The sequence below is a fragment of the Heteronotia binoei genome, chromosome 4 (assembly GCF_032191835.1).
Source record: "Heteronotia binoei isolate CCM8104 ecotype False Entrance Well chromosome 4, APGP_CSIRO_Hbin_v1, whole genome shotgun sequence".
NCBI lineage: Eukaryota > Metazoa > Chordata > Lepidosauria > Squamata > Gekkonidae > Heteronotia > Heteronotia binoei.
The window spans coordinates 128,947,202-128,971,431 of record NC_083226.1 but is presented as its reverse complement, the minus strand read 5'-3'; positions in this window follow the sequence as shown (position 1 = coordinate 128,971,431).

Sequence of the window (24,230 nt, the reverse complement as noted above, 5' to 3'; positions counted from 1 at the left end):
TTTGCAATATTTATAACTAATTCTTTGCAGAAATGCTTTTTAACTCCATATATTATCTTATCAGCTAGCTATCATTTCTCTATTTCATTCATGCTGTTCAACAAAGCAAATTTCCTTTCCTTTGCAGTTTTTTGATGTTTTTTCATAACATATTGATTAATTTCGAGGGCAAAAATGATCTGAAACTTGTATAGGAAAACAGATTTACTTATTTAGAAAATGTATCTCTCCAGAGGCATGGAAGACCATATTGAGATCTAAAATAAAGTATTTAATCACAAATTTAGGGGAAAAATAACACAAAAGTGGAGAAAGAGAACCACCAAACTTTCTGGTAAGCTGATGGCATCCTTTGTGGGAGGGAGGAGTCATTAGCTCCTGAGCTAATTTTGTGAAAATATGTTTTTTTTTCCAATCCGGTGTTTCACTGTCTTGTAGTTCACACATACTCTATTATCACGGTAATGGAGAAATTATATGTCATTGTGATGGTTTACTCATGTCTCTTGCTTCCATAAGAACATAAAAGAAGCCATGTTGGATCAGGCCAATGGCCCATCCAGTCCAACACTCTGTCACACAGTGGCCAAATATATAACCTGACTACTTAGCAATTTCATTGAATGCCCACAAGTTCTTGTATTGTGAGAAAGGGAGAAAAGGAGAAAAGGACTTCTTTCTCTACTTTCTCCATCCCATGCATAATCTTGTAAACCTCTATCATGTCACCCCACAGTCGACATTTCTCCAAGCTAAAGAGCCCCAGGTGTTTTAACCTTTCTTCATAGGGAAAGTGTTCCTAATCTTTAATCATTCTAGTTGCCCTTTTCTGCACTTTTTCTAATGCTATAATATCCTTTTTGAGGTGCGGTGACCAGAATTGCACACAGTACTCCAAATGAGACTGCATCATCGATTTATACAGGGGCATTATGATACTGGCTGATTTGTTTTCAGTTCCTTTCCTAATAATTCCCAGCATGGCATTGGCCTTTTTTATTGCAATTGCACACTGTCTTGACATTTTCAGTGAGTTATCTACCACGACTCCAAGATCTCTCTCTTGGTCAGTCCCTGCCAGTTCACACCCCATCAACTTGTATTTGTAGCTGGGATTCTTGGCCCCAATGTGCATTACTTTGCACTTGGTCACATTGAACCTCATCTGCCACGTTGATGCCCACTCACCCAGCCTCAACAGATCCCTTTGGAGTTCCTCACAATCCTCTCTGGTTCTCACCAGCCTGAACAACTTAGTGTCATCTGCAAACTTGGCCACTTCACTGCTTACTCCCAACTCCAAATCATTTATGAACAAGTTAAAGAACATGGGACCCAGTACTGACCCCTGAAGCACCCCACTGCTTACCGTCCTCCACTGCGAAGACTGCCCATTTATACTTACTCTCTGCTTCCTATTAATTAGCCAGTTTTAGATCCACAAGAGGACCTGTCCTTTTACTCCATGACTCTTGAGCTTACTAAGGAGCCTTTGATGCTTTCTGGAAGTCAAGGTAAACAACATCTATTGGGTCCCCTTTGTCCACATGTTTGATCACCCCCTCAAAGAACTGTATCAGGTTAGTGAGACAAGATCTTCCCTTACAGAACCCATGCTGAGTCTTCCTCAATAACTCGTGTTCATCAATGTGCCTACTCATTCTGTCCTTGATAATGGTTTCTACCAACGTTCCCGATATTGAAGTCAGACTGACTGGCCTGTAATTTCCTGGATCTCCTCTGGAACCCTTTTTAAAGATGAGGGTGACATTTGCTACCTTCCAGTCCTCAGGAACAGAGGCAGATTTCAATAAAAGATTACATATTTTTGTCAGGAGATCCACAAGTTCAACTTTGAGTTCTTTCAGAACTCTTGGATATATGTCATCCGGACCTGGTGACTTATTAGATTTTAATTCGTCTATCAGTTGTAGGACCTCCTCTCTTGTCACCTCAATCAGGTCTTTCAACACCCCTTCCAAAATAAATGGTTCTGGAGCGGGCAAACACTTCTCATCTTCCACAGTGAAGGCGGAGGCAAAAAATGCATTCAGCTTCTCAGCCATTTCTCTATCCTCCTTCAGTAATCCTTTTACCCCTTGCTCATCCAAGGACCCCACTGCCTCCCTGGCTAGTTTCCTGCTTCTGATATATTTGAAGAAATTTTTATTGTTGGTATTTATGTTTTTTTGCAATATGCTCCTCATAGTCCCTTTTTGCCTGCCTAATCAGTCTTGCATTTGATTTGCTACAGCCTGTGTTCCCTTTTACTAATCTCACCTGGACTAGCTTTCCACCACTTAAAGGAGTCCTTCTTACCTTTTACAGCTTCCATTACTTTGTTTGTTAACCATGTAAACCTTTTCTTATACCTTTCTGTGTCTTTCCTAACTTGTGGTATATATTTTATCTGAGCTTCTAGGATTGTAGTTTTAAATAGCCTCCAAGCTTCCCCAAGGGTTTTGACTCTATTTACCTTTCTTTTCAATTTCCTCTTCACATGCCTCCTCATCTCAGAGAATTTACCCCATTTAAAGTTAAATGTGGTTGTGCTGGTCTTTTGGGGCAGCTCTCTATTTATACAAATGGTGAAATCAATAACATTATGGTCACTGCTCCCAAGTGGTGCAATCACTTTTACAGCTTTCACCAAGTCTTGGTCATTACTTAGGACCAAATCCAGGATTGCCCCACCCCTGGTAGGTTCTGAGACCATCTGCTCCATAGCACAGTCATTGAGAGCATCAAGAAACTCAATCTCTTTCTCTCGACCTGAACACATATTGACCCAATCAAGCTGCGGGTAGTTAAAAATCACCTATTATGACACAGTTTTTACATTTAGCCACTATCTTTAATCCTTCCATCATATTATAATAATCCTCTATCTTTTAATTTGGTGGGCGATAACAAACTCCCATAGTTAAATTTCCTTTTGGGCCCTCTATTTCAACCCAAAGCATTTCTAGAAGGGAATCTAATTCTCAGACCTCAGTCTTACTGGACCGTATACCCTCTTTGATATACAGAGCCACCCCACCTCCAACCCTTCCCTCCTTATCCTTCCGATATAACATATCCAGGAATCACCGTGTCCCAGTGATTCTCCTCATTCCACCAAGTTTCTGAAATTCCCACAATGTCTATGTTTTTTCCCAACACTAAATATTCCAACTCATCAATTTTACTTTGAACACTTCTAGCATTTGTATACAAACATCTATAATTTCCCAGGCAATCTAGGCCCACAACCTTCCTCCTGCCGCCTCGAGACTTTGGCAGACAGTCCATACTGTTTGTCACCATCCCAGTGGACAACTCTGATCCTTTACCCGGTAGAAAAGTAACAGCTAACCCTTCATCTCTTTGAGATGAGTCCTCCCAAACCAGAGACATTTCATCTCCTGTTGGTTTCCCCCCAAGATTTAGTTTAAAAACTGCTCTGCCACCTTTTTGATTTTAAGCACCAGCAGCCTGGTTCTATCTGGGGATAAGTGGAGACCGTCTCTTTTGTACAGCTCCTGCTTGTTCCAGAAAGCATCCCAGTGCCTAACAAACTTAAACCCTTCCTCCCTACACCATCGTCTCATCCACACATTGAGACTTCTAATTTGTGCCTGTCTCTCCAACCCTGCACATGGAACAGGTAGCACTTCTGAGAAGGCTACCTTGGAGGTCCTGGCCTTAAGTCTCGTGCATAGCAGCCTAAATTTTTCCTCCAGGACTTCACGACTGCATTTCCCCACATTTTTGGTGCCAATATGCACCATGACCACTGGCTCTTCCCCAGCACTCTCCACTTCTCCATATATCTGTGAAAGCAGAAGCAACAGAGTCAGTCAAGTATTGTGTTCCAACTATCATATTGACTTCTTGAATCTGCTATTCAAAGAGCACAGATTAGGTGTGCTGATTATCATTTCTTCTAAGGTACTTCTGCCACTTCCAACCAAGAAGAACTGTAAAGCAGCAATCAAGGGGGGGGGGGGCAGGAACCCACACTCATAGATATCTAGGCCCAGAGCCAGGGGTCATCCATCTGCATTGCTTGGCCAAGTTTATGTGGGGGTCACTATTTTGTGTGACTTCAGTGTTTCATAGGGAGTACATTCCAGAAAGTAGTGCTGGGAATTATTGTTCTTGCCTTTAAGTCTACAGAGTTCTGAAAAATTGTTTAACATCTATGTGGGTTTTGTCACCAAGATGCTGATGATATCCAACTCTATTTCTACTTGGATCTGGTCTATTATAGAACTGGAGGGTGATCTGAAGTTGCAGGAGTTTAAACTTATTCCCTTATCATGGAGAGATCATTACCTGATAGTGTTTAGACTTACTGCTTCCTCCTTCCTTAAGACAGTTCCCTCCTGATGGCCTGATGGAGCCTTATGGTTTCCTATCTGCACATAGGCATTTCCCTCCCCTGGCTGCTGACAATTCTTTCAAGACCTTGACCTCTGTCTATAACAGAAAGGTGGCTTGGGCTGACACAATCACTCCTAGATGCCCTATGCCCCCAGACAGAGCCAAGCAATCTCCCTGTTTTACCAAGGAATTGATAGCAATGGAAAAGGAGGGACAATGGCTAGGGAGACACTGGCAGAAAACTTGCAAAAAAATTGATTGAACATGGCATGAAACATATATTTAGTGGCGATGACGACCCAAAAGGCTATATTTCTCCACCCCCATTGTGTCTGCACATAATCATCCAGCTGAGCTGTTTTGTGTGGTCTAGAACTTTTATATCATAGCCCCAGCGAACTGGATTCTGACCATACAACAGCCTTCTGTGATCAATTTGCCACTTACTTTGCATTTAATGAAAGCAGTCCTAAATTGTGGTTTTAAACTTTGATTTTGTGTTTTTATGTGATCTATTTTAGGTATATTATTAATTTTATAAGTCACTTTGAACTCTGTAAAGAAGAAAGGTGAATAATAAATACTTTAAATAAAATAAAAAAAAAATTCTCATTAAATCTAATCCTGAAAAGTCAGTAGAAATTCCAAACCAGTGCTTGAGGTCAGTGAAGAGTTAGTTAGAGGCTATGAAACTTCAGCATGATCCAGTAAAGGGAAAACTAATATTGGTAAGAAATATAATTAAGGTAGGGGCAGTCAAATAAATGTCCTGGTCTGAAAATCTCCAGTATTGATTGTGTTGGCCTGGTGTAGGATGCTGAAAAGAGTTCAGTTATCAGGCTGATGTACTGGCTGCCTAGAGCACCAGCTGGGGGCAGTGTTCAGCTGGGGTTTGGAGTTTCCCAGGCTCATACTTCTGGGGGGCTTCAATGTCCATGCCAATTATTCTGCCTTCTTATAAATGACAGACCTGCTTTCTTCCATGGCAGCACTGATACTCTCTCAGATTGTATTATATTCCACACACCAAGCAGACAATACACTGAATTTGATCTTTGCTTTGGGGACAAATAAGGGTCTGATACTATTGACGTAGTTCTGGGGTCAGACCACTGTGTCCTGAAGGTCTGTCTGGGTACTCCTCCATACACTCTGTGTAGGCAGTGAGCAGACTTATGCTCATTGTGGAGACTAATGGATCCAATTGGATCCAATGCCCTTGGCAGCTTGTTAGATGTGCTGATAGAAGATTGGCATAGACATCTTTCTGAAGCCATTAACGAGATCACCCCCCCCCAATGCCCTCTTTGTGCCTGCTCCAGACTGGCACTGTGGTATACCCTGGAACTTCAGGATGTGAAGCAGAAGCTCAGACAGCTGGAGTGAGTTTGGCAAAGCTTGACAAGGTTTGGACTCTTGACAAAGCTTCAAAAAATATCTTATGGAATGTTTATGAAATCCTATAAGATGGCAGTAAAGGTAGTTAAGGAGGATTTCTATATGACCTCCACTGCAGCTGCTAGCTCATGTCCATCACAACTATTTAGGGCAGGAGTGGCCAACGGTAGCTCTCCAGATGTTTTTGCCTACAACTCCCATCAGCCCCAGCCAGCATGGCCTATGGCTGGGGCTGATGGGAGTTGTAGGCGAAAAACATCTGGAGAGCTACTGTTGGCCACCCCTGATTTAGGGAATTAGGTCCTTAAAGTCTCTTTCTGAAAATACCCAAAATATTAGTAATTCAACATTTAGCTGTGAGGCTTTTGTGAGCTTATTTGTAGGGAAGATCTTGTCACTCCACCAAGACATGTTGGCAAATTTAGATACAGTATGTGAACTGGAGCCCCCTTGGCCATCTTCAGGTCCAATATTGGACCAATTAAGCTGACTCTCCCTTGACAATATTGACAGAGTCTTGGGTGCCTGGATCTTGGATGCCTGCCTGTCATGGCTGGTAAAAGTCAGCATTGACAGAATTAGCACCCCTCCCCCCCCCAACAGACATTATAAATGTGTCCTTGGTTACAGGGGTCTTCCAGGGAGTTTAAAGGAAATAGTGGTATAGTTGCTCTTAGAGAAAACATTGCTAGATCCTTCCAGTCTGGCCAACTATTGCCCAGTGCTGAACTTCTGTCCATGGGCATGATAGTTGAAAGAGCAACAGCTGAACAACTCCAGGTTTTCCTGGATGACACATCAGCTCTAGATCCAAACCAGTTCAGCTTCCACCCTGACCATGGGACAGGGATGGCACTGGTCACCTTCACAGATGATTTTTGCAGATACCTGGATTGAGGCAGGTCAGAATTGCTGTTCCTACATTATCTAATGACCCACAGCCTCAGCAATGTGGGGATACGAGGGACAACCCTGAAGTGGATGTCTCTTTCTTGTAAGGTCAGGGACAGAGGGTGGTGTTAGGGCAGGGAACTTCATTGTGATACCCACTGGTATGTGGAGTCGCTCAAGATGGTATTCTCTTCCCAGATTTATCCAATATCTATATGCACTCCCTCACCCAGTTGGTATGGCGATTTGGACTTGGCCGCCCCCAGCATGCTGATGACTCCCAGCTATATCTGCTGATGGATGGCTGGTCAGTCTCCACCCCTGAAAATCTGGCAGAGGGTCTGGAGGCTGTGTTGGATTGCTGGAAAAGAACCAGCTGAAACTGAATCCAGTGCAGGTGGCGGTCCTGTGGTCAAATTAGGGAGTTTCAGGTCAGGGGTGCCAACTCCCAACTCTTGACAAAGCACTTTTAACACCAGCACCAATGGTGAAGAGCCCAGGTGTGATTCTGGATACCTCCCTTTCAACGGAAGCCCAGATCACAAACATTGCTAGGTTGGCATTTTTAATCTGCACCATGCTGGGCAACTAGCCGCTTATAATAATATAATAATAAATTTATAAATTTTATTTATATCCCGCCCTCCCCGCCTAGGCAGGCTCAGGGCGGCTGACAAGAGTTCGATGAAATTATACAATATAAAATATACAATATAAGGTAATTTAAAACAACATTTAAGTTATACATTGATTTAAAACAACAATCTAAAACCAGTTCCAAATGTCTGGATCATTCCATAGTTTAAACGGCGGTGATCTTCCTGATGTTATCTGTACACTTGTATTATGGCAGGGGTCACTAGATAAATAGTTGGTAATTAAACAGCCATCCTATCCTTACTTGTTTTGCCCTGATTTAGCCACAGCGATCAATGCAATGGTCACCTCCAGACTGTGCTACTATAATGCATTCTGTAATGCATACTGTAATGACTACCTTTGAGACTGACCCAGAAACTTCAACTGGTCCAGAATGTGGTGGCACGAGTTCTCATTAGAACTCCAGTTAGAGCCCACATTTAACCAGTGCTCTGGGAGTTGCACTGGTTCCAGATTGAATACTGGGTCAAGTTCAAGATGTTGTTTATCACCTTTAAAGATCTACATGGTCTGGGATCTGCATACCTTAGGGACTGCCTCTCCTGGCCTTGGCCTTATGGAATGTCTTCCAGCTGAGACTTGGGCCCTGTGAGACCTGTCATAGTTCTGCAAGGTATGCAAAACAGAGCTGTTCCACCAGGCCTGTGGCTGAAGCTTCTGACAGAGAAGAATAAAAAGTCTTTGAGGGGTCCTCCTTTGGTCCCTTTTCCTGACCTTCCTCTAGCTTAACTAAATCTTTCTCTGATGTGAAAATTTGTATGTATTTATTGTAATTTTAGATGTTATCTGCTGCTACAATTAATAACTTTAAGTTGCATCTTAGTTAGTTTTAAGTAATTTATGATTTTCTGTTGTGCTTTTGGGAAGGGTATGATAGAAATCTAAAATAATAAATAAATACATTTATCCCCATTGGAATTAATAAGCAAAAGCAAGCTTTATACATTCCTTGGATGAGGTGCATAACCCCCCTTAAAAACATAAATCCACCAGAGCTTGGGGCTGCTTCTGGATCCACTGTTATTCCCAGATAGCTCTGGGCCTTTCAGCTAGTTCACCAGATGGTTCCTGGATAGTAGCGATCTCAACATGGGTTCTCATACCTTCTCAAAACTAGACTTCTATAATGTACTCTGTGCTTCAAAAATATCTCCATAAATAGCAAGTGGTTCAAACTGCAGCTGCAAGATTGTTATTCAGTCTATTCTAGTTGCCACTCTCTGGGCAACTCCCAATGCCTGCCCTGCTGTGCAAAATTTCCTGTTCAGTTTGAACTCCCCTGCTTGCCTACTTTTCTCCAAACCTTATCCCCATCTAATCAAGTCTTCCTCAAGTTCCTCCTGCTTCTGCCTGCTTGCATATATCCCTTGCCCTCCTTGTGCCATCAAATACCCTTGCTATGTCAGTCTGCCTCTTCCTTGTGCTACTGTTAAGTGGCAGCAGTACTGTCTTTTGTTAGCGTTTGGCATCTTTCCTATCAATTCTCCTATAAGCTTTAATGTTAAACATGAGTGTTTTCATTACCTCAACAACTCTGAGTTTTGTTCAGTTCAGATGAAAAACAATGAAGGTACAAATATGAGAAAAGTGAGGTTGTGATCCATTGAAATCACTGGGAATCAATAATATAGCTGAATTATGAAAGTAAAGCAATAACAACAAAGGGGAGGGATGGTGGCTCAGTGGTAGAACATCTGCTTGGTAAGCAGAAGGTCTCAAGTTCAATCCCTGGCATCTCCAACTAAAAAGGGTCCCGGCAAGTAGGCATGAAAAACCTCAGCTTGAGACCATGGAATGCTTCTGCCAGTCGGAGTAGACGATACTGACTTTGATGAACTGAAGGTCTGATTCAGTATAAGGCAGCTTCATATGTTCATAACTCAAAAACAAAGCAAGAATGCCCAGTTCTTCTCTCCACCATGTTTTGGGAAAGGATTTGGACTGAATGAGACTTGTATTTGATAGATTTTTTTTTTTTAAACCCATAATGTGTGGCTGTGACATAATGTAAGCTGCCCTGGGTCCTGCTTTCTTGGGGAAATAAATGTAAAATAAATAAATTTCAGTGTGTAGTAATATAAACAAGCAATACCAGAATCAGTCAAACACAATCCACCTAAGTCTAAAGACAGCTTGTTCCTGCTTTTGGGTGGAAACTGACAGCCAAGCACTCTATTATTTTGAATTTGACAGTGAATTTGCCAGCCAGCAATGTTGCTGGTGTCTGATAGGACAATCATAATGGTGGAGTTATATGCTTTTCATTACCTCCCTGTCTGGTCAAACCATCTTTCACTTGCAGCCTATCACCTCTCATTTCATAAAGCAGTGTGAAACTAGCCGATCATTTCAGGGCTGAGCAGGAATGTTTTGGATCTTTCCAAAACTGGCTAAAGAAGTTCCTTTTTTTGTGGGGGGTGGGGAGGGGGGCTTAACTCATGCTGCTTATGTTAAAGTGAGAGAGGCTATTTTCTGATAAATGGGTCTGTTCTTAGAGTGGTTAGGGCCTTACTAAGAATAGGCAGGATTGATGAAAATTGGATGCATCAGACTTTTAAACTGGCAAGTGCCCTGAGACATCAGTTGACTGGGGAGCTATCTAGATCAGGTAGTGCAGACTGATCAACCCTGTCTGCCTACAAAGGGAACTCTCTCAGTGTTGGACATCATCCCCTAAAGCTGTACAGTGATCAATATAAGGAGAAGATGTCAGTGAACATATGTCTGGTGTGCAGATGATCCAAAATGAGGAATGGCTTCAGTGTCATTCCAAGATCCCAAGATCTAATATGAGGGAGGTAGTTAATAAATTGGCATTCACCTGTTTAAATAAATTGCCATACACCTGTTTAATAATTCTCTTTTTATATAACAATAATATTCATATTTATTCCAGTACTGTCTGTTGATGCTGGACACCGCTGCAAAATAATGATACACTGATGGCCTTCTTAAGGATTTTTGGAAATCTGTTCTCTCCTTATCTATAACATAAAAAGAAATAAAGGTCTTTATCAAAGGCACATCTGTTTGATCTCTGTGGGTTTCTGTCAGTCTGAGTTCGCTGTTATTCTGATCTCTTGTTCTACTGAAAATACTGAGGTTCAGTCCTTTAAAAAGGACTCCTTTTAACCGCACACTGTGCAGAAGATGCAGCTGTGAATTCCCATTCTTCTAAATGGAGGTTGGAACTAAGATAATGCAGCTGTGCCTTTAACAGGTGTTTGATCTATAACAGTTAGTACATGATAATGTTTATCTCCATGCTGTGAAAATCTTGGCTGTTGGTTTCTGTACATTATGCTTCTGTTAGAGGCACAAGGCCATTCCAGATCAGTTTTTTTTTTTTGGCGGGGGGGGGGGGTGGTCATTTGACAATGTACAGCACATGGAGAAAAATAATTCTGGCACTTGCCTATAGTCTCACAACCTATTATTTCAGCTGATGATCACCATTCTTATATCTTTAATGTGGAACTTTAAACTTTGCAATAAAATACACATCACAAAGCTACAAAAAAGGACTACACTGTTATTTTATCAATAAATAAATATCAATAAATGTCAACATACAAACATTGCATTCATACAAAAAAGTAAAAGCATTTTTTAAAAGTGCCCGATGGTCTAAATACGAAAGGCTTTAATGTACCACTTAAACGCCCGTAGAAAAGCTGCTTCATAAACCTTAGAAGCCAGTTGGGCATTCAGAGATAAATTCTGATCTAATAGTACCTCCAAGCTATGAATCTGGTCTTTTGGGAAGAATGAAATCCCATCTCAAACTGGTCGTAAGCAACCATCTTGCCCTGGTGAACTTTTCTTAGTAACAGACATTATGGTGCTTTGGGGGGGGGGGGGGGGCAGGCGTAACTTGAGAATAGCCTGTTTTTCAACTGGAGCAGTACATTGAACAGTAGTGTGGCCTGCAGGAATTAACAACTGAAGCTTTCACAGAATGGAGATAAATGGTTTCACCCCCTCATGGCTGCAGATCAGGTGATAGTTGGCTTGAAAGGTAGCAACACTATGTAGTTCCTGTGCCTTTAAGAGCTTAGAAGCAGAAATCCATTCCAGAAAGCAGACATGTCAAGCATATGGCCTGGAGAATGGAACTAGCCCATCCGACCCAGGAGCAACTCGGGGAAAACCAGTCAACATGTGGATCAGAAGGGTTTATATTAGGGTATTATACCCCCCTGCTGAGTTCCCTCCTGCCCTAAAATGCAGGCCTTCTCCCAGATCTCCAGGGACTGGTCAACCTGGAGCTAGCAATATAAGGAGAGTGAGGAGGATTGCTTTGGCCCTGAGCTTTGTGCAGCCCTTGGGGCTTGCTTGCTTCCCTTGGCTGAGGCACTGGGCCAGGACACACTGCGTGCCACCATGCCTCCTCCTACAGCCAATGTGTTTTGGGCTCCTGACTATGCCACCAGGGCTGCTGGAAAGATGGTTCATGTGTGGCAGGCAGAATCTCTTTGGCTCCACCTCCCCAAGCACAGTTGAGAAGCTTCCCATTTGTAGGCAGTTTAGGGAAGGTGCTCATGGGCATAGACACCTGTGGAATGCTGCTGGCTAACTAGCCAAATGCAAACTTATGTAAGCAAGTGAATGGAGTGGCTGGCTGGGCCAGGTATACTGTATACAGCAGCCCAGATGAGAGATAAAAGTCCTTATGTAAGGGGCACAAGCAACATGCAGAACATCAAGAGTGGGATGTGGAGGAGGCCTGCCAAGTTGGGTGTTTCAAAGCCAGCTAACCTGTTGACCCAAATGTGTGCAGCTCCTCTCCTCCCTCCCTCCCTCCTTCTCTCAGCAGCACAGGGAAGCTAAAATAAGAGGGGAAGTAAAAAAAACTCACACATTTCCTGGGCTCCCTGCATGCAAGTGCTGCCTTATGTAACAGTCTAAAAAGAAGCAGAGGGTGGGGATGAAGTGAAGGTCAGGGATGGGAACAGGTATTCCAAAAAGTGTGCTGGGTTTGCACATGGCAGACGCAGGTGCTGGATGTGTGTTTGTGCACTTGCACATGTGGATCAATATTTGGGGTGGCTGGATAATGCTGTGGAGCTGGCAAGAAATAAATGTGTGCAAATGGTAATTGAAATGGAGAGTGGCAGCACTTGAAGATTGCTCATGGTGCTGGGGAACATAACATTTGCCCTTGTTGTTCAAACTTGTTGCTGAATTTGGAAATTTGACAGAGGGAGGTGTGTCTTTGACTTTGACAGAAAGGGGCTGCCTCATTCCCCTCCACTGTTGACTATAGCAGTTTCTTTAAGGCAGGCTTCTTGGGTTCCCCTGGTTGATGCCACTTGGCCCATCTGTCTTTGGCTGCTGCATCTGTGGCAGTGAAATGCAGCACTTCATGCTCTAGCACATCAAAAGCATCTGAAATGTATTAGTCTTTAAAGAGCCACAGACTCTTTAAAGAGCCACACAACTCTGGTTGTTGCACTTTGATTGCCAGGAAATAGATCTCTGTGCTGTGCAAAGCTTCTTGCACATATCAACGAAAAGGTGGTTACTTAGGTGCTGAACAGGGGTCAGTCAGTAGTGAAATATCTCTGGTACCTGGCATTACATTTTACAGCACACATGGCCCAGTCCAATGAAGTGACATTTATGTCAGATCCAACCCTCACAACAAATGAGTTCAACACAGGCCCATAGCCACGGGGGGGGGGGGGCGTCACAGGGCACAGCCCCCTAAATTATTTGCCAGGCCCCCTAACTTTCCAGCCTTCCTGCCCTCCCACTTGCCTTCTGAATCTTTGTGATTCCAGTCAGGCATGGGAGGGGCAGCAGAAGCAGCTGCCTACCTCCTGCACTATTTAAAGGCCCCACCGATCAGCTGATCGGTGGGCCCTTTAAATTGCACCAGAGGCCATAGGCTGCCTCAGCCACCTCTCCCCTGTGATTTGAGTGGCAGGGGGAAGGGAGGGAGGAGGCAGTGGGAAGGAAAGGGAATGGAAGGCAAGACTAGATTTGGGGGAGGCAGAGGGGGCATGAAAACACCCCACCAGCCAGCTCATGTCCTTCCCTGGCTGGCTTGTGCTGGCGACTTGACTGGCTCCCTCCCTTTGGCCTGGAACCTGCTCGGGCTTGGCTCCCTCTCGGCTGCCTTGCTCTGTGGGGCTCGGGGTGGGGGGATGGTGCCTGAATAAAACCCAACCCCTTTGTATGTGAGTCACTCCTCAAAGAAGACAGATGCACCAACTCCCCTCCAACGGCAGCAGTTCCTGCTAAAAGGATCCATACCAGCAGAGTACAATGCAAACACACATGGCATCATCACCCTCAGCTGCTTAACCACCGTAGCCTAAAAGTTTCCCTATCTGGTTTGGAATGGAGGCTAAAAATTTCAAGCAGCTCTAAAAGAAGGGAGGGGAGGAGAAATCCAGTCCCAACCATTCTGTCTGTCACTGACAACACCACTGATAATTAAAGCAGCAGCTGCTCCAACACAACCAGTTCCATCCTCTCAGTAAGATCCACAAGAGTGGCAACGAGACACAGGAAACAACAAAAAAAAACCCTTTTCAAGCTGTGCGTCTTCAAACTTCCAGACAATGCCTCCTTTCACATTAGCAGGGCAACATCTGATGCCAGGGAAGAAATGCTGGTAGGGCTGTTTCCCGAGATTTGTTTCTGGTAGTATTCTTGCCCCCCCCCCTTTGGTCAATTCTGCTGCAGGAAAAAAAAAACAGCCAGAAGTAGGACATGATCATGGCTGCTGCCCCTTTAGCGTCTCCCCCCCATTTCTCTGATTTCTGTAGATCTGGCTCTGACAGAAGGTTGGGGGGGGGGCAGCACTGGCAGTGTAATTGTGGAATGGAAAGCTAAGGGGGTGAAGCTACTGAGTGCCCCCTGAAAAAATCTGAGCCCCCCCCCTTCCCAAATCCTGGCTATGGGGCTGGTTCAACAACTTTGCCGTAAAGCTTTGTCTCAGTATTTGATATGATAGGCCAACACAGGTCTTTGTATGTATGTATCTGATACTGATAGAATTTCATGTTTTGAATTAATTCCAGTCTATTATCTATTTGTTTTACTTAAAGCATTAATAGCTGAAACTCCTAACCAATAGGTGAGCTGAAAAGTTTATAAACATGGTACTTGCCCTTCTTGTACCACTCCCGGGGGGTGGGGGGGAGTCAATCCTAATTTAAACCCTACTCTCTCTCGGCTTGACTTTGCGAACGAAGATTTAAGAAGGGTGCAGTAGTCCACGTCTGCTGCAGGCTCGCTGGTGGCTGACAAGACCAATGCGGGACAGGCACGTCCGGCCACAGTGGCTGCAGGGAAAAGTCTGATTTGGGGTTGGTGCTGTAGCAGTACGATTCTACCTCAATCTCCTTTTGTCCTCAAGACCAGCTATGCATGCATTCTCAAAGGAAGAAACAGCCTGGTGGATGGTGTACCTCCATGCTTTGCGATCTGAGGCTAGGTCAGACCACTGGTGATGGTTAATGCAACAGGTACCAAGGGATTTCTTTAAGGAGTCCTTGTACCTCTTCTTTGGTGCCACTCTATTTCGATGGCCGGTGGAAAGTTCGCCATACAGGGCAATCTTGGGAAGGCGGTGGTTTTGCATCCTGAAGATATGCCCTGCCCAGTGCAGCTGCATCTTCAACAGCAATGCCTCGATGCTTGTAACCTTCGCCCGCTTGAGGATTTCAGTGTTGGTCACAAAGTCACTCCAGTGGATGTTGAGGATGATGCGAAGGCAGCGCTGATGAAAGCGCTCAAGGAGTCGCAGGTGATGACGGTATAATACCCACGATTCGGAGCCGTAGATGAGGGTTGTCATCACAACCGCTTTGTAAACATTGATCTTTGTGCCCTTTTTCAGATGCTTGTTGCTCCACACTCTTTTATGCAGTCGGCCAAATGCACGGTTTGCCTTTGCCAGTCTATTGTCAATCTCCTTGTCAATCTTGGCATCTGAGGAGATGATGCACCCCAGGTATCTGAACTGCTGGACTGTCTTCAAAACTGATTCACCCACAGTGATGCAAAGAGGATGATAATCTTCCTGGGGTGCAGGCTGGTGGAGAACTTCCGTCTTCTTCAGACTAACTTCTAGGCCGAATAGCTTGGCAGCCTCTGCAAAGCAGGACATCATATGCTGCAGAGCTGATACCGAGTGGGAGACAAGTGCAGCATCATCAGCAAACAGTAGCTCTCGGATAAGTTTTTCCATTGTCTTGGAGTGGGCCTTTAGTCGCCTCAGGTTGAACAGGCTGCAATCGGTGCGATAGCGGATGTAGACACCATCGTCGTCATCTAAATCTACTGCGGCTCTTTGAAGCATCATGCTAAAGAAGATCGTAAAGAGAGTTGGCGCGAGAACACAGCCTTGCTTTACACCTGTGCCTATTGGGAAGGGCTCAGAGAGATCGTTGCAGTGTCTAACTTGGCCTCGCTGGTCTTCATGTAGCTGGATGATCATACTGAGGAACCTTGGGGGACATCTTAAACGTTCCAAGATTTGCCACAGGCCGTTCCTGCTAATGGTATCAAAAGCTTTGGTAAGGTCGACAAAAGTCACATATAGACCCTTGTTCTGTTCCCTGCACTTCTCTTGGAGCTGCCTGAGAACAAATACCATGTCGGTGGTGCTCCTGTTAGCTCTAAAGCCACACTAGCTCTCTGGGAGGAGTTCTTCTGCAATGGTGGGCACCAGTCTGTTCAGGAGTATTCTAGCAAGGATTTTGCCTGCGATGGAGAGCAGGGTTATCCCCCGGTAGTTGGAGCAATCTGACTTTTCCCCTTTGTTCTTATGTAGAGTAATGATGATTGCATCGCGGAAGTCCTGTGGTAGTTTGCCTTGTTCCCAGCAGGTGACAATTACTTTGTGAAGTGTGCTATGTAGTACTATGCCCCCATGCTTCCAGATCTCTGGTGGGATTCCATCAACTCCCACTGCCTTGCCACTTTTCAGTTACTTGATGGCTTTAACAGTCTCTTCTAGGGTGGGGATCTCATCCAACTCTGTTTTCACTCGTTGAAGTGGGGTGAGGTGGATTGCTGAATCTTGAACTACGCGATTGGCACTGAAGAGAACCTGAAAATACTCTGACCACTGGTTCAGTATGGATGCCTTGTCTGTGAGGAGCACTTGGCCGTCTGCACTATGCAAGGGACTCTGAGCCTGATATGATGGACCATATACTGCCTTCAGGGCTTCGTAGAACCCTCTTAAATCACCAGTGTCTGCACACAGCTGGGTTCTCTCTGCAAGCTTGGTCCACCACTCATTCTGAATGCCTTGAAGCTTGCGCTGGAGGTTGCTACATACAGCGCGAAAGGTTGCTTTTTTTCCCGGGGCAGGAGGGCTGAGCAAGATGTGCTTGGTAGGCAGATCTCTTTTTCGCCAGTAATTCTTGGATCTCTTGATTGTTCTCGTCAAACCAGTCCTTGTTCTTCCTTGTGGAGAACCCGAGGACTTCTTCAGAGGTCAAAAGGATGGTAGTTTTTAGGTGTTCCCAGAGTGCTTCTGGAGAAGGATCTGTGAGGCAACTGGGGCCCTCAATTCTTGTCTGGAGTTTTGCCTGGAAGGCAGCTCTAACTTCGGCTGACTGAAGGCTGCCGACCTGAAACTTCCTCTGGGGGATACCGCCTCTCCTGGGTGTAGATTTAAAGTGAAGACAGAGATTGCAGCGTACAAGACGATGATCCATATGACATTTTGCACTGGTCATTACTCGGGTGTGTAAGACATCTTGAAGGTCTCTCTGGCGCACCAGAATGTAGTCAATAAGGTGCCAATGCTTGGACCGTGGGTGCATCCAGGTTGTCTTCAGACTGTTCTTCTGCTGGAAGATAGTGTTGGTAATGGTGAGCTGATGCTCCGTGCAGAATTCTAGCAGGAGGCGCCTGTTATCATTGCAGTTGCCAATGCCGTGTTTGCCAAGTACTCCTTTCCAGGCTTCCGAGTCTTTACCTACTCTGGCATTGAAGTCGCCAAGGATGATCACCTTGTCCTCCGTAGGGGTCTTCCGTACGAGGTTGCATAGATCAGCATAGAACTTATTCTTTTCTGCAGAATCTGCTTGAAGGGTTGGGGCATACACACTGAAGAGTGTTGCATGCTGCTTGTTTTGAAGAGGGAGGTGCATAGACATGATGCGATCTGAGTGACCTGTTGGCAGGTTTTCGAGTTTAGAGACAATGGAATTCCTGACCATGAAGCCAACGCCAGAAAGGCGGCTCTCAGCCTTTGACTTACCCGACCAGTAAAGGGTATAGCCAGCACCGTGTTCTTGAAGACTACCTTCCTCAGGGAAATGGACCTCACTGAGAGCTGCTATGTCGATATTCAACCTGAGAAGTTCGTGGGCAACTAGAGCAGAGCGTCGTTCAGGGCGACCACTGTCTACTATGCAAGCTTTAGTCTTTGCACACTTTATGAGGCAGGTGCATGCCTTTTCTTTGTTGTTATTTTTTGACCGCAAGTAAGGATGCCCGTTGACCGCGGCTAGCCAACTGGGGGGGGGGGGGTAGGAGATGAGCTTTGTTTAGGCCACCTTTTCTAGGCCCCTCTCCATACGGAGCAAGCAGTGCTGTCCCTAAATAAGGCTGCTTGGTCGTTCAGGGTGCTGCCGAAAAATGCTTTCGTCTCCGGGTCAGCATCAGGCGACCAATACCCTGAACCGCCTACATGCAGGATCAGGACTGCGGCTTCCAGTGGCATATTCCACCTGCTGTTTCGCCCCTTGTCCATCGCTGCAGGACTTGGTATGTTGTGGGTTGTGGATGTGGATACCTTTCAGGCCTGCGCAGAGGAATTTTTAGGTGAAGCGCAGTGTGCACAGTACTGGCTCCACCCTTTCACCATGGGGTCATCTGCCATGGCCCAGTAAGCAGGGACGCCGGCAGCAAGTCCTCCAGGTGGTAGATGTTACATTAACGAGCTCTGTTTGCCTGGGCTTGATGTTAGAGTTTTCCTTCTCTTGGCTGGCGAGGTTGGTGAGCCCAGCCTGCCCATCCGGTTATACTGCCGGACATTTGGTCGCACCATGACGTTGCAAACTCTGTAAAAACGGGGGGGGGGGGGACCAGCGACAAAGTGTTGCCACGGATGCAGTAATGTAGGAGAGGCCATTGCAGTGACCATCTGCCAGGCATAGCCAGACAGTGACCATGCAGCGTGCACTACACCGGGAAAGGAGAGGCGATGTATTGCGCATGCACTTACCCTGGGGGGGCAGGATACCCAGGAGGAGCCCCCCCCAAAACCCTACTAATATATTTAAATATAGCTGCCTAGCAACACATACCTAAGTCATCCTTGAAAACACTTGCTATAATCACAGTACCACCATTTGCTGATTGGGGGAAGGATGAGGTGAAATAAAAGGACTTTTGGCTGTGTGGCACTGTCCAGTGTGCATACAGGGCCAAAAGAGGGTGGGACTGGCCACATGCTGCACTGTCCAGCCTTCATCAGCAAGTGCCACCCGTGGCTTTTCCACTGCTCAGTTTTTGCTGCAGTTTTTGGTGAACTCATTCCATGTGAAGCCATCAGAACTGAAGCAAGTCACTTTAGACCTTTGCCTTACAGCTATGGATAAAACTTAAAGGGCTGCTCCAGCTGTTCAGCAACTACATGCTGCGCCTGACTGCAGTTGACTGGGGGCGCACTGGCTGGTTTTTAAACCAGGGTCAGCCTTACTTGCAACTGCTCAGAGCTGAGGCAAAAGGGGGCTGCTCCAGTCAGTCACTGACAAGGTGCTCTGAGCTGGAGCTGATCAGCAGTGTCCTGGTTTGGGCTTTAAGCAAGGAGTAGATCCAGCAGTATCCTAGCAGTGATGTTTGTCTGTCACCGGCATTTTTCCTGACTTGACCAGAGCTTCACAGGTTGATCACCCGGCATCATGACTTGCATTGAGGAAGGGGGTGGTATTGGTGGGAGCTTCTGCAACAGCAGGGCCAAACGGTATTAAGGGTCAGCAGTTTAGGGGGGTCAGGCATTGCAGGTTATTGATTGGGTGACCTTTTCCTTTTTTCAGGTTGTGCCCAGTTGGGAGCTTTTCACACTACCAGGGCAAGGCTCTGGCTCAACCTGCTTGATCTCCAGAAGCTACCTCAAGTGGCAACTACCTCCCTCTTCCTTTTATCTTTGTTTTTTTTTGGGGGGGGGGGAGGAGTCTGCTGGCCTTTGTCTTGCCTAGCATGTGCAGTGCCTAGCTTGTTGCATAAGGGAACCAGTAGATGATTTTTTTAAAAGTGTGCATGCTCGGGTTGTTCAGTAAATTCATTGTCTGATGACTATTAAGTTGACAGTTTTCAGTTCATTTTATATAGTAACTTTATAAGTTTCTAGTAAATTTTAAATAGTAATAGTAAGTAAGAAAAATTAATAGATATTTGTGTTCTTCATGTGCAGCTAAGAGTAATTCATTAAGTGTAATTGACACACAAGTTAGTTTCTATATTAAAGGGCTTAGAGTACTTTGGGTTTTTTTATTACAGTTGTTTTACTGACGTTGACCCATGTTTTCTGGACAAGCCTCCAAAGAAGGCCCTGGCAAAAAGAATGCCTTGTCTGGAACCCACTCTAGTATGGCCTAGCACAACACAGCTACTGTGGGGAGGCCACACCATCTGTTCCATGTGGCAAAGGTCTTTTGTGCCCTTATAGCACCTGAGGCGCATCCCACTAAGCCAAGGACTTGAGTGTCCCCCAGGAATGCTGCATGTGCACCTGACAAGACACCTGCTGAGAAACAATCACCTCCCATCCCAGTGGATAATGCTGCTATTTTGCAGGGCATCTCACATACTTTAGTGCAGGTAAAATGGCCATTATGGTGGGGTTCAGTTGGGTCCAAGATTTTTCCCTGCTTCCCTCACAAACATGGATTGGTGTGGTTTCCTTTTGTTTATAGTCTTCCTCAGGTCTTGCAAACTGAGGGGTGTGACTTCCTTGATGGATACAATCCATCTCATGCTGAGTCTTTAACATTTCCTAACATTGTCACCTTTTCCAGTGAGTCTTGCCTTCTCACAGTGTGACCAAAGTGTCGCATTCAATCATTTTAGCTTCTAGGCAGAAGTTAGGCTTGATTTCACCTAGAACCAACTTGTTTGTCTTTTTGGTGGTCTATTGTATCCATAAAATTCTCATCCAACACCACATTTCTAAATGAATCAATTTTGTTCCTGTCAGTTTTCTTCAGTGTCCAACTTTCACTTCACAAAGTCAGAATTGTCAAATACAAAGGCAAGAATGTGTGTGGGAGGCTTTATGTTATTTCTGAAGTATTTGCATTAGAAATATGGGTATTGTCATTTGAAGAATATTGTAGGAAAGTCATCACAAGACTCTTGCTATTCATTGATATTTTGTAGATAGGATGGTAAAACCAATTCTGATATGTGCTATGTATTAAGCTTATAAAGAATGCAAGATAGAAGGTTTTCTGGGAATGATAAAACCACAAGGGATCTCAGAACTGACTATGTTTCTTTCATGGCTGCAGCTACATTATTTTCTGGAGGGAATTCTTGCAACAAGAAGAAAGAAACAGGTGTGTTAGAAAAATGCCTTAGAGCACTGGTTTCTTTGATTTTTATGACCCTCTTCCAACAGCAATGAATAAAACACTTCCAAAATATTGTACAGAGTTCTGCAACAGAGGGCACTGCTAACACTAAAATGGTTTCAATGTCAACCATGGTAATAAAGGCTCTTACACAAATACTGAATCTCTGGAGAAGTCCTTTTCAAACATTCTATGAGATAGTGCAGTCAGTACATTAGTACAGCTTTTTGGTGAATATTACTGAAACATGATGTTGAATTGTTTATGCAATATTTTCTGAAAAGTAGAAAAATAAGGGTTACAGCTACTGGGGACAGAAACAAGCATCCTCCTTTGAAGGTATAGAGGGTTAAAATAGCTACAGGAAGACTAAGCAAAAACAGTTACAAGTTTATGATAAATGGTAAGGCTAAGACAATTTGGAAAATATTTATGGTACAGTGTAGCTTAATATTATTTTGTTCTCTAAAGGGAACCATAAGATTGGGGAGAGGGGTAAAAGTCCTCAAAATGTAGTTTTCACAGTGTTCTCACCAGCTGAAATTCTCAGGATTCTTTTCTGCAAGGTTTAAAAGTTCCATTGAACTTTCTAACAATAAATCTGTAGTACAGATATGTTCTTACTATAGCTGTCAGTAATGATGCTGTCACAGATCTCTGATTGTGAAATTGCATTTACTTTTAAAGCACTACATGAGTCTTATCTCTTTTGTAGTCTTGTAAGATTTTATCATAGAAAGGTTATATTTTTGATCTTTAAAAAGCCATCTGAATTTATAAAAAAGCCAAATATTTTGTTTGTAGTGAGAAATATTTTGTTTGTAGTGTTTTGTTTGTAGTGAGAAAAATAATCATGAATCTTTTAAGAAAAAGTTATTGTGTGGGACATGTTGATAATTTGTCCTGATGTAATACTTTGGAAGTAACTGTGGTTATATGAGCATAAAAAAATGATGCTTCTCCCTTATATCAGTCATTGACATTTGGCGGTTCCACTGTTTCAGTTCTAGTCTTAGTATGCTTGGCTGCTAGGGACCCATAACACCCTCAACAGCAGGATGAGTCAATGTAATACTTAATAGAACTTTTATTAACAAGCCTATTGCTTTATGAATAATGCTGTTGCATAAGTCTTCTCATGCTCTTGGAACTTTTAAACTCTGAATGCTCTTGTGGACCATTTAAAGCACTGGAACGTGCTATTTCTAGACTTGCACTACAGAAATAGGTTTCACACCATTTAGTTTCATTATCCATATATTTGCTTCCCATAGGCTTCCTTGTGACTTTCCAAAAAGAGTCTTAAATGTGAATTCAAGGAGTTTTTTTCTGTTCTTTTTCTAACTTAAAGCAGGGGCACTTTCTCTGCCTTATAGAAGTGACTGTTGTTTCTTTATCCTTATGAAGACACTTTAATCAAAGGTAAACATCTGGAAAAGATAAATCACATTGAAAGGCACTTTCTATTCTGTGTTGCAATGATCACCTTTCAAACATCCTTTCCTCTGACAATACTGGGAAAGGCAGAGTCTTTTGGCTAACAGAAGGGCATTGGCTCTCTAGAAGACATGAAAGGACTAGGCAGCTTTAATAGTAATTAATGCAATTGGAACATATTGATATGTTTAAGGTAAATTTCTATTTTTTTCTTATCTGCACAGAAAGTTTATCTGCCTTTTGCTATCTTGACACTGCACAATTCATTTCTCAGTTTCATGTTTTCCCATATAACCCTTTCCAGTTTTGTCAAAAGAAGAAAAAACCTTTGGCTTCAAAATCCATTTTTGGAGTCAAATTGTCTCCAAAATTAACAAGAAAAAAGACAGGATTCACAGTTTCTATTAAACCTGAAGTCATCCTTCTCCATTGGTGGGCCAAGGGGCCCATTCCATCATCTAGCAGTCACCTGATATTTACCATGTTAGCTGCAGCAAAGTTAGCCTGGCCAGTAAATGGAAAACCAATGAAGTTCCCTCTCTCACAAACTGGAGATCCAAGCTTTGGGATTACTATACTATAAAATGCAACGGTCCTTTGGATTGCATACTACTAGGTCAGATTATTTTTGAGGCTTTTCTGAACTCCTTTATGAATGTTCCCATTGTGGATTTGTACTTTCTTGTATACTCTATGTTTAATAATACTCGTCTTGATAAAGATCTGATACTGTAATGGGTTACTTATCAATCAAATTCCATTGAGAACATCTAGTCTTCATACTTGTGATAAAAATATCATTTGAAGTTCCTGTGAAGGATCTTTTTTCTACAATTATTGTGAAAATTGATATGTGGCTTGCTTGTTGGCTTTGATGCTCTAGTGTTTCGAGGCATTGTATATTTTGCTTGGTATTTTTTTATTACTCTCACATAATTTTTTGTAATTTCTCTAGTAACATATGTATTGTTCTGCAATATTTAGTACTTTGTGTGTTATTATATTTTGGGTGGTGCCTTTGCTTGCTTGCTTGGTTGTTTGAGACATCTTTCTCCTCTCCAGTCAAAGTAAATAATGATAATTTGGGGTCTGGTGCTTTCCCATCAAGATGATGAAGAAAAGCTTCAGAATAAGATGTATGGCTACCTGTTTTGCTCTAGTTTATCTAAAATAAAATGCAAATATATATCCCACTTTTCTCCGCAGTGGGTATCCAGACTGGCTTAGAACATCATTTTCCACTACTCCATATTATCCTCATAAATGTTGTAGGTTAGGCAGAGAGAATGATGGACCCAAAGTCATCCAATCAGTTTCCATGGCAGAGTGGGGATTTGGTTGTCTCAGATCTTTGTTAGCCACTTTAGCCACTACACACTTATTATATTAAGACAGCTGAACTGAACTTATTATATAATGACAGAACAGTTACAGTTTGTTCAAAATATTTTTGATTTAGGTTACAATGTGTTCCATATGCATTACTATGAGTATATTGCATATTCATATTGAGAGGTCTTCTATATTAAAGAAAGGGTTAGGCTGTCTCTTAAGTGGCTGAATTCATGGTGAACAGAACTGAATACCTGTCTGACTAGGGCTATCAATAGCACATAGGTGACTGCCCTGGAAAAGCACTCTTATCCCATACGACTTGGCAAAATTGCTTCTGTTCAAGAGCAGTAGGGGTCAAAGAACTTTTAATGGAAGGGGTAGCAAAGTGAACATTCACTGACAGCAAGGAACTGGGTATGCCTAAGTATAGAGAGTCCATCGCTAGTATTCTTTACCTGAGATAAGTCTTGAACCCTACATGGGGGTGGGGAGAATATTTGCCTGAGTTGTTGACTGGTACATTACAGAGCCATAAATTTGTAGGAGGACTTAAGAGGTCTGTCATTCCAGTATAAGCCATGTGTGGGAAGGACA